A 12,484-nucleotide genomic window follows, 5' to 3' on the forward strand; every position below is an offset into this window, starting at 1 on the left:
CCTCAGCGTCCCCATGATCTTCCCATTGTTCCCCATTTTCCCCAGCGTCCCCATGATATTCCCATCATTCCCCATTGTCCCCAGCATCCCCCATGATCTTCCCATCATTATCCATTTTTCCCAGCGTCCCCCATGATCTTCCCATCGTTCCCCATTTTCCCTAGCGTCCCCATGATCTTCCCATCGTTTCCCATTGTCCCCAGCGTCTCCCATGATCTTCCCATTGTTCCCCATTTTCCTCAGCATCCCCCATGATCTTCCCATCGTTCCCCATTATCCCCAGCATCCCCATGATCTTCCCATCATTCCCCATTTTCCCCAGCGTCTCCCATGATCTTGTGATTGTTCCCCATTTTTGCCAGTGTCCCCCATGATCTTCCCATCGTTCTCCATTTTCCCCAGCGTCCCCCATGATCTTCCCATTTTCCTCAGCGTCCCTATGATATTCCCATCGTTCCCCATTTTACCAAGCTTCCCCCATAATCTTCCCATCATTCCCCATTGTTCCCAGCGTCCCCCATGATCTTCCCATCATTCCCCATTGTCCCCAGCATACCCCATGATCTTCCCATCGTTCCCCATTTTTCCCAGCGTCCCCCATGATCTTCCCATCGTTCCCCATTTTTCCTAGCGTCCCCATGATCTTCCCATCGTTTCCCCATGTCCCCAGCGTCTCCCATGATCTTCTGATTGTTTCCCATTTTCCCCAGTGTCCCCCATGATCTTCCCATCGTTCCTCATTTTCCCCAGCATCCCCCATGATCTTCCCATCGTTCCCCATTGTCCCCCATGATCTTCCCATCGTTCCCCATATTCCCAAGAGTCCCTCATGATCTTCCCATTGTTCTTCATTATCCCAAACGTCCCCCATGATCTTCCCATCGTTCCCCAGCGTCCCCCATGATCTTCCCATTGTTCCCCATTTTCCCCAGCATCCCCTATGATCTTCCCATCGTTCCCCATTATTCCCAGCATCCGCATGATCTTTCCATCGTTCCCCATTGTCCCCAGCGTCCCCCATGATCTTCACATTGTTCCCCATTGTCCTCAGCGTCCCCCATGATCTTCACATCGTTCCCCATTGTCCTCAGCGACCCCCATGATCTTCACATCGTTCCCCATTGTCCCCAGCGACCCTCATGATCTTCCCATCGTTCCTCATTTCCCCAGAGTCCCCCATGATCTTCCCATCGTTCCCCATTTTCCCCAGCATCCCCCATGATCTTCCCATCGTTCCCCATTTTCTCCAGCGTCCCCCATGATCTTCCCATTGTTCTCCATTTTGTCCAGCGTCCCCCATGATCTTCCCATCGTTCCCCATTTTCCCCAGCGTCCCCCATGATCTTCCCATCGTTCCCCATTATTCCCAGCATCCCCATGATCTTCCCATCATTCCCCATTTCTCCAGCGTCTCCCATGATCTTCTGATTGTTTCCCATTTTCCCCAGTGTCTCCCATGATCTTCCCATCGTTCCTCATTTTCCCCAGCGTCCCCCATGATCTTCCCATTGTTCCCCATTGTCCCCCATGATCTTCCCATCGCTCCCCATTTTCCCCAGCGTCCCCCATGATCTTCCCATTGTTCCCCATTTTCCCAAGCGTCCCTCATGATCTTCCCATTGTTCTTCATTTTCCCAAACGTCCCCCATGATCTTCCCATCGTTCCCCAGCGTCCCCCATGATCTTCCCATTGTTCCCCATTTTCCTCAGCATCCCCCATGATCTTCCCATCGTTCCCCATTATTCCCAGCATCCGCATGATCTTTCCATCGTTCCCCATTGTCCCTAGCGTCCCCCATGATCTTCACATCGTTCCCCATTGTCCTCAGCGTCCCCCATGATCTTCACATCGTTCCCCATTGTCCTCAGCGACCCCCATGATTTTTACATCGTTCCCCATTGTCCCCAGCGTCCCCCATGATCTTCCCATCGCTCCCCATTTTCCCCAGAATCCCAATGATCTTCCCATCGTTCCCCATTTTCCCCAGCATCCCCCATGATCTTCCCATCGTTCCCCATTTTCTCCAGCATCCCCCATGATCTTCCCATTGTTCCCCATTTTGTCCAGCGTCCCCTATAATCTTCCCATCGTTCCCCATTTTCCCCAACGTCCCCCATGATCTTCCCTTCATTACCTATTTTCACCAGCATCCCCCATGATCTTCCCATCATTCCCCATTTCTCCAGTGTCCCCATGATCTTCCGATCGTTTCCCATTTTCCCCAGTGTCCCCCATGATCTTCCCATCGTCCCCCATTTTCCCCAGCATCCCCCATGATCTTCCCATCGTTCCCCATTTTCCCCAGAGTCCCCCATGATCTTCCCATCATTCCCCATTTTCCGCTGCGTCCCCATGATCTTCCCATCGTTCCCCATTGTCCCCAGCGTCCCCCATGATCATCCCATCGTTCCCCATTCTCCCCAGCGTCCCCCATGATCATCCCATCGTTCCCCATTTTTCCCCAGAGTCCCCCATAATCTTCCCATCGTTCCCCATTTTTCCCCAGCGTCACCCATGATCTTCCCATCATTCCCCATTTTCGCCAGCGTCCCCAATAATCATCCCATCATTCCCCATTTCCCCAGCGTCCCCAATGATCTTCCGATCGTTTCCCATTTTCCCCAGCGTCCCCCATGATCTTTCCATCGTTCCCCATTTTCCCCAGCGTCCCCATGATCTTCCCATCGTTCCACATTTTCCCCAGCGTCCCCCATGATCTTTCCTTCATTACCTATTTTCACCAGCGTCCCCCGTGATCTTCCCATCATTCCCCATTTTCCGCTGCGTCCCCATGATCTTCCCATCGTTCCCCATTGTCCCCAGCGTCCCCCATGATCATCCCATCGTTCCCCATTCTCCACAGCGTCCCCCATGATCATCCCATCGTTCCCCATTTTCCCCAGAGTCCCCCATAATCTTCCCATCGTTCCCCTTTTTCCCCAGCGTCACCCATGATCTTCCCATCGTTCCCCATTTTCGCCAGCGTCCCCAATAATCATCCCATCATTCCCCATTTCCCCAGCGTCCCCAATGATCTTCCGATCGTTTCCCATTTTCCCCAGCGTCCCCCATGATCTTTCCATCGTTCCCCATTTTCCCCAGCGTCCCCATGATCTTCCCATCGTTCCACATTTTCCCCAGCGTCCCCCATGATCTTCCCTTCATTACCTATTTTCACCAGCGTCCCGCATGATCTTCCCATCATTCCCCATTTCTCCAGTGTCCCCATGATCTTCCCATCGTTCCCCATTTCCCCAGTGTCCCCCATGATCTTCCCATCGTTCCCCATTTTCTCCAGCGTCCCCCATGATCTTCCCATTGTTCCCCATTTTGTCCAGCGTCCCCTATGATCTTCCCATCGTTCCCCATTTTCCCCAGCATCCCCCATGATCTTCCCTTCATTACCTATTTTCACCAGCGTCCCCCATGATCTTCCCATCATTCCCCATTTCTCCAGTATCCCCATGATCTTCCGATCATTTCCCATTTTCCCCAGTGTCCCTCATGATCTTCCCATCATTCCCCATTTTCCCCAGCATCCCCCATGATCTTCCGATCGTTTCCCATTTTCCCCAGCGTCCCCCATGATCTTCCCATCGTCCCCCATTTTCCCCAGCATCCCCCATGATCTTCCCATCGTTCCCCATTTCCCCAGTGTCCCCCATGATCTTCCCATCGTTCCCCATTTTCCCCAGCATTCCCATTATCTTCCCATCGTTCCCCAGCGTCCCCCATGATCTTCACATTGTTCCCCATTTTCCCCAGCGTCTCCCATGATCTTCCCATCGTTCCCCATTTTCCCCAGCATCCCCCATGATCTTCCCATCGTTCCCAATTTTCCCTAGCATCCCCATGATCTTCCCATTGTTCCCCATTTTCCCCAGCATCCCCCATGATCTTTCCATCATTCCCCAGCGTCCCCCATGATCTTCCCATTGTTCCCCATTTTCCCCAGCGTCACCCATGATCTTCCCATCATTCCCCATTATTCCCAGCATCCCCATGATCTTCCCACCGTTCCCCATTGTCCCCAGCATCCCCCATGATCTTCCCATTGTTCCCCATTTTCCCCAGCGTCCCCCATGATCTTCCCATCATTCCCCATTTTCCCCAGCGTCCCCATGATCTTCCCATCGTTCCCCATTTTCCCCAGCGTCCCCCATGATCTTCCCATCATTCCCCATTTTCCCAAGCATCCCCATGATCTTCCCATCGTTCCCCAGCGTCCCCCATGATCTTCCCATTGTTCCCCATTTTCCCCAGCGTCCCCCATGATCTTCCCTTCGTTCCCCATTGTCCCCAGCGTCCCCCATGATCTTCCCGTCATTCCCCATTTTCCCCATTGTCCCCCCATGATCTTCCCATCGTTCCCCATTTTCCCCTTCATCCACCTTGATCTTCCCATCATTCCCCATTTTCCCCATCGTCCCCCATGATATTCCCATCATCCCCAAGGATCTTGCCATCGTTCCCCATTTTCGCCCTCGTCCCCCATGATCTTCCCATCGTTCCCCATTTTCCCCATCGTCCCAAATTATCTTGCCATTGTTCCCCATTTTTCCCATCGTCCCCCGTGATCTTCCCATCATTCCCCATTTTCCCCATCGTCCCCCATTTTCCCCATCGTCCCCCATGATCTTCCCATCGTTCCCCATTGTCCCCCATGATCTTGCCATCGTTCCTCATTTTCCCCGTCATCCCCCATTATATTCTCTTGATAGGAAGATAATGGGGGATGATGGGGGATGATGGGAAGACCATGGGGAATGATGGGGATGATGGGAAGATCATTTGGCATGACGGGGAATGATGGGAAGATCATGGGGAATAATGGGAAGATCATGGAGCATGATGGGGAATGATGGGAAGATCATGGGAGATGATGGTGAATGATGGGAAGATCATGGGGGATTATGGGGAATGATGGGAAGATCATGGGGAATGATGGGAAGATCATGGGGATGATGGGAAGATCATGGGGGATGATGGTGAATGATGGGATGATCATGGTGAATGATGGGGTATGATGGGAAGATCATGGGGAATGATGGGAAGATCATGGGGGATGATGGTGAAAGATGGGAAGATCATGGAGCATGATGGGAAGATCATGGGGTTTGATAGGGAATAATGGGCAGATCATGGGGGTTGATGGGGAATGATGGGAAGATCATGGGGGATATTGGGGAATGATGGGGGATGATGGGAAGATCATGGTGGATGCTGGGGAATGATGGGAAGATCATGGGGATGATGGGGAATGATGGGAAGATCATGGCGAATGATAAGGAATGATGGGAAGATCATGAGGGATGATGGGGAATGATGGGAAGATCATTTGGGATGATGGGAAGATCATGGGGGATGATGGGGAATGATGGGAAGATTGTGGGGGTGATGGGGAATTATGGAAAGATCATGGGGGTGATGGGAATGATGGGAATATCATGGGGGATGATGGGAAATGATGGGAAGATCATGGGTTTTTATAGGGAATGATGGGGATGATGAGGAATGATGGGAAGATGATGGAGAATGATGGAAAGACGATGGGGGTAATGGGAAATGATGGGTAGATCATGGGGGATGATAGTGAATGATGGGAAGATCATGGGTTTTGATAGGGAATGATGGGGATGATGGGGAATGAGGGAAAAACGATGGGGGATGATGGGAAGATGATGGGGGATGATGGGGAATGATATGGAATGATGGGAAATGATGGGGAATGATGGAAAGACGATGGAGGGTGGTGGGGAATGATGTGTAGATCATGGGAGATGATGGTGAATGATGGGAATATCATGGGTTTTGTTAGGGAATGATGGGGATGATGGGCAGATGATGGGCAGATGATGGGGAATGATGGAAAGACGATGGGGGATGGTGGAAAGACAATGGGGGATGATGGGGAATGATATGGAATGATGGGGAATGATGGGAAGATGATGGGAAGATGATGGGTGATGATGGGGAATGATGGGAAGATGATGGGAAGATGATGGGTGATGATGAGGAATGATGGGAAGATGATGGTACAGTACATATATTGTTTTACACCTGCAGCCAAGCAGGGTTTTTACATTAGGAGAGGAGATTCAGGGGTCCTCGGGTGGCTGAGTCTTGTTGTGTCCCATGTTTTAGCAGTGGCTACCCATTCTGTGTCTGTGATGTGCAGGCAGGTGGCTCCCTTCCACTGAACATATCACAACACAGCAGCTTATATAAGAAACTCCAGTGATATTCATCTCTTTCATGACGTTTCCTCGGGCTCCTTACAGGTGCAGTCACCTCCTAGCAAAAGTGAATGAACTCAGCCATGTAACATGCCCCCTTTCATTTGTTTCTCAATTTCATTTCTGCTTAAGGAGTAGCTCAGCAGCTGCCTTTGGAGTGGGTGGAGTTCACTGAATATATTATATTACCCAGAATCCAATTTAATGTAATCCATTTAGAATGGTTATCAGTGAATTAAAAGCTCACAAGCTGGGCAGTGTCACACAAGGGCTAGGCCCCCCAGCACCCCACTGCGCCTTTTGCATAAATGTATAGGCTATATATATATATAATCCACAAGAGGCCAGTCAGCACACTGTAATGAAGCAAAAAAGCAGAGGCTAGTCCCATAGAGAAACACACAGCATACGAACCAATCCAAGAACGTGGCTTACGTGTGTCTATGTTTTGAATACAGGCTTTTTTTTTTAGATTAACCCCGTGCAGTTTGCTGTCTCTTTACTGGTCCTTGGATTGGTTCGTATGCTATATATATATACAGAAGGAGACAAGCGTCAGGGTACCTTTGGTGGTCACATATAACCCACACCTAGGAGACCTACGCAAGATCACCAGGAAACTACAACCCATCCTCCAGGAAGATACAAGACTGCAACAGGTCTTCCCTGAAGCACCCTTATTATCATACAGACAACCCCATAATCTCAAGAATATTATGGTGAGAGGAGTAAAGTATTCAGCAGTACAACTGAATGCGGGACGAAACCATGCCAGGACCCAAGATGCAAAACCTGCGCAATGCTCTACACAGCGGACACAATACAAATACCACACAGGAATCGGGAATACAAAATCAGAGGAAGGTTCACCTGTTCCTCCAACAATGTCGTGTACCTCATCATGTGCATGAAATGCCCAGGGGGCTGCTACTACATAGGTGAGACAGGGCAGGGGCTAAACAAGAGAATGAACCTGCATCGCCACAGCATCACGCGCGGAACAAGAGACAGTCCTGTCGGCGAACATTTCTCTGACTCTGGCCATAAGATGAACGATCTGAGGGTTGCCATACTCATAGGTAATCTTAAAAGACCGAAAGAGATACGGTTGCATGAATACAAATTTATGCAACTGTTCGGGACACTTAGCGGTGGCCTAAACAGAGATCGAAATTTTATGAGTCATTACTGACAGTAGTGAACTCTCTTCCCATGAGCGCTATAGGCCATGTCTGTACATACTGTGCTATATGTATGCACACACAGCTGTCTCTTACACATACTTATACTCCTTGTTTTTCCATCCCTATACACCTATAGGGACCACATAGTATCCACACACACTTTTGGTTGTGCTACAATCTCTCACATTTCCACACCTACCCACACCATTTATATCCACTCCCACTCCACACACACCTTTTGTAAGCACTGTATATACTGTGGGATCTCCATTAATTTATATTCACACAGATACACACACACACTCTTACATCACTTGCTTTCAGGAACCTTTTGACACCTCTAGCCATAAAACACATCCACACCTGGGGAAGGACTAGCACAGATAACATTCCAAGAGACACTGTTTTTAAGTATACCTTTTGCTTGCTTCATTCATTGTAACATCGCCGGAAGAAGAGATCAGTGTATCTCGAAAGCTCGCACAAATAAAAGCATTTCGTTAGCCACAGAACGGTATCATCTATTTATTTTTTGATTATTGAAGCTCGGCTAACACGGTACTGATACCTCTACATATATATAATTAACATGCAATAGGGTGCTGGTAAGTACACAGCCTTTGAAGTGGGTGATCCTGGCTTGAATTCCAGAGTTGGCTTCTTGTGACCTTAGATGAGTCACTTTATCTCCATGTGCCATATACAGCGCTGTGGACACTGTCAGCGCATTAAGAGGATGTATTATTTATCAGTGGTCAAAGTGTGATAGTATTACAGCGTATGGAGTACCCCGCCATGCTTATTTACAGACCCAAAGTACCACTATGTTCTTATTCATACACAGCAGCTCTATTTCTTGTTGAATTAAAAGACGTTGCTTTTAGCGAGACCACCCCCTTCCTGTTTATAGAACATTATTATTGCTTCCATCTTTCTAGCCCACGGCAATGACTAAATATAGTTTGCGGGTTTTCATTGCTCACTACTGTTTTAAGTGTCTTTCACTGAATATTATTACATACTTTAGAAATCCCCAAACATGTCAGACCTGTGAAAACTCACTACGTGGGCATCAAACAATAACAATCCGGAATCTTCCGGAGCGATTAATTCTACGTTGGATAATATTCTATATTTTTGATAATAAAAACATCAAAGTAAAGGCAATTTAAGTAAAGATTTTTGTTGAAAATAACGATAATGTATTATTGCATGTAGTATAGGATGACCTATAGTATATAGACCTGCAGTATTGGGTGACCTATCGCAGCGGTGCGCAAACTGGGGGGTGCAAGATTGTGTAAGGGGGCGCAGGCAGCAGGCGGCGATTTTTGCCAGGAGCAGAGAAAAGCAGTTGGTAGCTGCTATTTCTCTTTCGGCCATTAGGTGGCGCTGTGCTACACAGCTCCTGCAATTCTTCCTTAGGCCCGGGCCATAGAGGGGGGGGAGCCGTGCTGAGGCGAGCGGACGCTGAGGCTCGCCTGCAGAAGCTGGGCGATTTCATGCCCATACAGGTGAGCCAGCGTCCGCGATCGGAGGTGGGGGGAGACTGTAGGGAGGTGGGGCAGTGACGTCGCTGGGCCAATCGCCCGCGACGCACTGACGTCGACGTCACGGCGCCGACGTCACGGCGCCGTGACGTTGACGCAGCCCCACTCTCATTGGAGGGTTTCAGCCGACAGCGCGCTGAAAAACAGCTTGGCGCTCGGCTGAAACCTCCAACTCCTCCGTACGCCTGCGGACGCTCGCGTGAGCCCCCTCTCAAGGCATCCTCATTGAGGATGCAGGGGCTCAGCGCGAAGCGTCCGCACGCCTCAGCACGGGCTGTCCATCTATGGACACGGCCTTATTCTTATTGCATGCAGCGTGATGAGAGTGTGAGTGTCAGAGAGTGACATGAGGAGGGGGGTGAGTGGGACATGGGGAGGGAGGTGAAAGCGTGACATGGGGAGGGAGGTAAGAGTGTGTGAGGAGGGGTGAGCGGGTGGGGGGGTGAGAGTGTGGGGGGGGTGAGAGTGTGAGTGTGACATGGGGAGGGGGTGAGAATAAGTGTGACAGTGTGACATGGGGAGGGGGGAGGGGGGAGGTGAGAGTGTGGGGGTGAGAGTGTGACATGGGGAGGAGGGCTGAGTGTGCAGGGGTGAGTGTGACATTGGGGGGTGAGTGTGGAGGGGTGAGAGTGTGACATGGGGAGGGGGTGAGTGGGAGGGGTGATTGTGACATGGGGAGGAGGGTGAGTGTGGAGGGGTGAGTGTCATGGGAGAGGGGGGTTGGCCCGGTATTAAAGGGGTTACACCCCATTTGGCCACCCCCTGCTCTCACTTGGGAAGCAAGGGGTTAACTGGACTGCGGTCCAGTAATGTGTTTTTACCCTGCTTCAGCACCCAAATGTGTATTCCCCTGTAAATGTGTATTGTTCCCATTCCAGTGTCTGCACCAACACAAACACTGGGATCGATGTGGGAGTGAAAGGGTTAGTAGTTACGGAGTGATTATAGCCCTTTGTTCCATTTTCCCGCCTTTGCAGGCTCCATTTTGCAGCTCCCCTTAGGTCGCCGTTGCAGCTCCATATGATCTGGGGAAATTGGCAATTTGGGCCCCTTTTCATCAGAAGACCTGCTGGTGGCGCCCGAGAGGAGGAGCGGCTGTTCCCCATTGTAAGTCAATGAAGCCATTCATTTCAATGGGGATTCCTCGATGCCGACCTCCAGGAATGGGTTGGCAGCCATCCAAACCGCAGACCACAGAAGCGGATACATTGTCTAAAAAAGAGCATTGATCACATTAGGTCAAGTTCAATCATAATTGGCGTGGGAAACTTAGGTTCTAGGGCACCAAGGAATACAATTCTTTTTGCCCCTAGACCCTAGGAACCCCCACACTCGACCACCACCGGGTCCGTGAATGAAGGACCCCCATAAAGGGTCGCGCTCGCCACGAGGGTTGCGCCATTGACTTTAATGGGAGCGGAGGTCCCATTGAATCCTATGGCGGCGCCGGCCCATGCATTTCCTATGGAGGCGCCAGCCATATTGATTCTAATGGAGGAAAGCCGCGTGGCTTTGAAACGGCTAAGTCCGAAAGTGTGAAAAGTGTAAGCTTATACCCCCGGATCTGTGAGTACCAGAGGGCTGGGATTTTGGTCGCAGGTAGTCACTGTTCCGGCATGACTGCATGGCCATTTCCAGCCCTCTCCGATCAACCAGACAGAGGATGGGCAAATGTGAAAATTGTGATTTCTCCATTGACTTCAATGGCGGAATTGCTCCATTGAAAGCCTAGAGCGGCGGAGCCCATTGATTTCAATGGGGGAGTGAAACGCAGATATTTCTTTTAGCTTATAGCGGAGAATCCTGCATTAAAGTTAATAGGGGATTTTAACTTGTTTTTTGTATCTCCAGTTCTGGGGGTCGTAGAAGGCTGATATTTGGCCACTATGGGAAGGGTCCGAGGACCTGGCAAATTTCAGCACGCTCAGACCCACAGAACGGATTATTTTAATATGTGTAGATATTAAAGAAAGCATTGTATTTTGGGTCTGGTAGAAAAACCCAGAGCCCATATGGTATGTTAATGCTCATGGGGGAGACAAGTGGTCTACAATAAACCCCCTGGTCAAAGGCTCCCCCACACTGCTTGTGTATGCTAGCACAAAGGAAAGCAGGACGTGGGTACTTTATGATAAGTGTTGTGTTTCACACCTTGGGACAAAGGTTTTCCTGTCCCAAGCAGACTTTCAGATGCCGGTTTTGTGGGAGCGGGGCTAGGGAAATAAGCCCCTGATTAGAATAATATCCACGCAGTGGGCAGGTATTACGTTGCCTCTCAAGTGAGGTGGCAAGGAGGGATTGGGTGCAGATAATTGTCCTCCAATGACTTGCACTCAATGCCAGGGTATAGGAGTGAAACTCCATATAAACGAGTGTAAGCTCTATGCCCAGTGTCTTTTCGTGCTTTTACATGATGTCTTCACTTGAACCTGTATTGCTGAATGAATTGCCAATCCTGTACCTGATTGCTTCATTGTCCAACCCTTAAGTAAGTGTCTATTTCTTGTCTGTTATTTGTATCATCTTGTGTGTTCTCCTTCTTTAAGGAATAAATTATATTTATTATATCTAAGTCGTGTTCAATTCAACCCAGATATTTTGGTGTATATTATACCCTGTCACAAGCTACCGTGACAGTGAGTGTGACATGGGGAGGGGGGGGTGAGTGTGGAGGGGTGAGAGTGTGGCATGTGGAGGGGGGGTGAGTATGGAGGGGTGAGAGTGTGACATGGGGAGGGGGGTGAGAGTGTGAGTGACATGGGGAGGTGGGGTGAGAGTGTAACAGTGTGACATGGGGAGGGGGGTTGAAAGAGACATAGGGATGGGAGAGACTCTGACGGGAGGGTGAGAGAGACACTGGCAGGAGGGAGAGAGAGACACTGGTGGGAGGGAGAGAGAGACACTGGTGGGAGGGAGAGAGAGACACTGGCGGAAGGGAGAGAGAGACTGGCGGGAGGGAGAGACACAATGGCTGGAGGGAGAGTGTGACAGAGACACTGGGGGGAGGGAGAGACAATGGCTGGAGGGAGAGTGTGAGAGAGACACTGGGGGAGGGAGAGTGTGAGAGAGACACTGAGGGGAGGGAGGGACACTGGTGGGAGTAAGAGACAAACAATGGCTGGAGGGCAAGTGAGAGAGACACAAGGGGGAGGGAGATAGAGAGAGACACACACACTGGGGGGAGAGAAAGAGAGAGTGGGGAGGGAAAGACACTGAGGGGAGGGATAGAGAGAAGAGACACTGCAGGGGGGGTGAGAAATACTGGGAGAGGGAGAGACTTGGAGAGGAGTGTAAGACTGTGGAAGAGGGGAGAGAGGTCCTGATGTGGCGGGAAGAGAGAGATTAATAATACAGCATAAATGGGGACACTATTAGACAAATATCAAAATATTTATTTTTAAGTGATGTAATTTGTTATAGTTTTTTTGTAGACGCGTGGCGGGGGCGTTACAAAGGGACGCGTCACATGCGCTGACGTCATGTGATTTTGTTTACATCAGGCAGGGGGGGGGT

The sequence above is a fragment of the Ascaphus truei genome, chromosome 9, assembly GCF_040206685.1.
Source record: "Ascaphus truei isolate aAscTru1 chromosome 9, aAscTru1.hap1, whole genome shotgun sequence".
Taxonomy (NCBI): domain Eukaryota; kingdom Metazoa; phylum Chordata; class Amphibia; order Anura; family Ascaphidae; genus Ascaphus; species Ascaphus truei.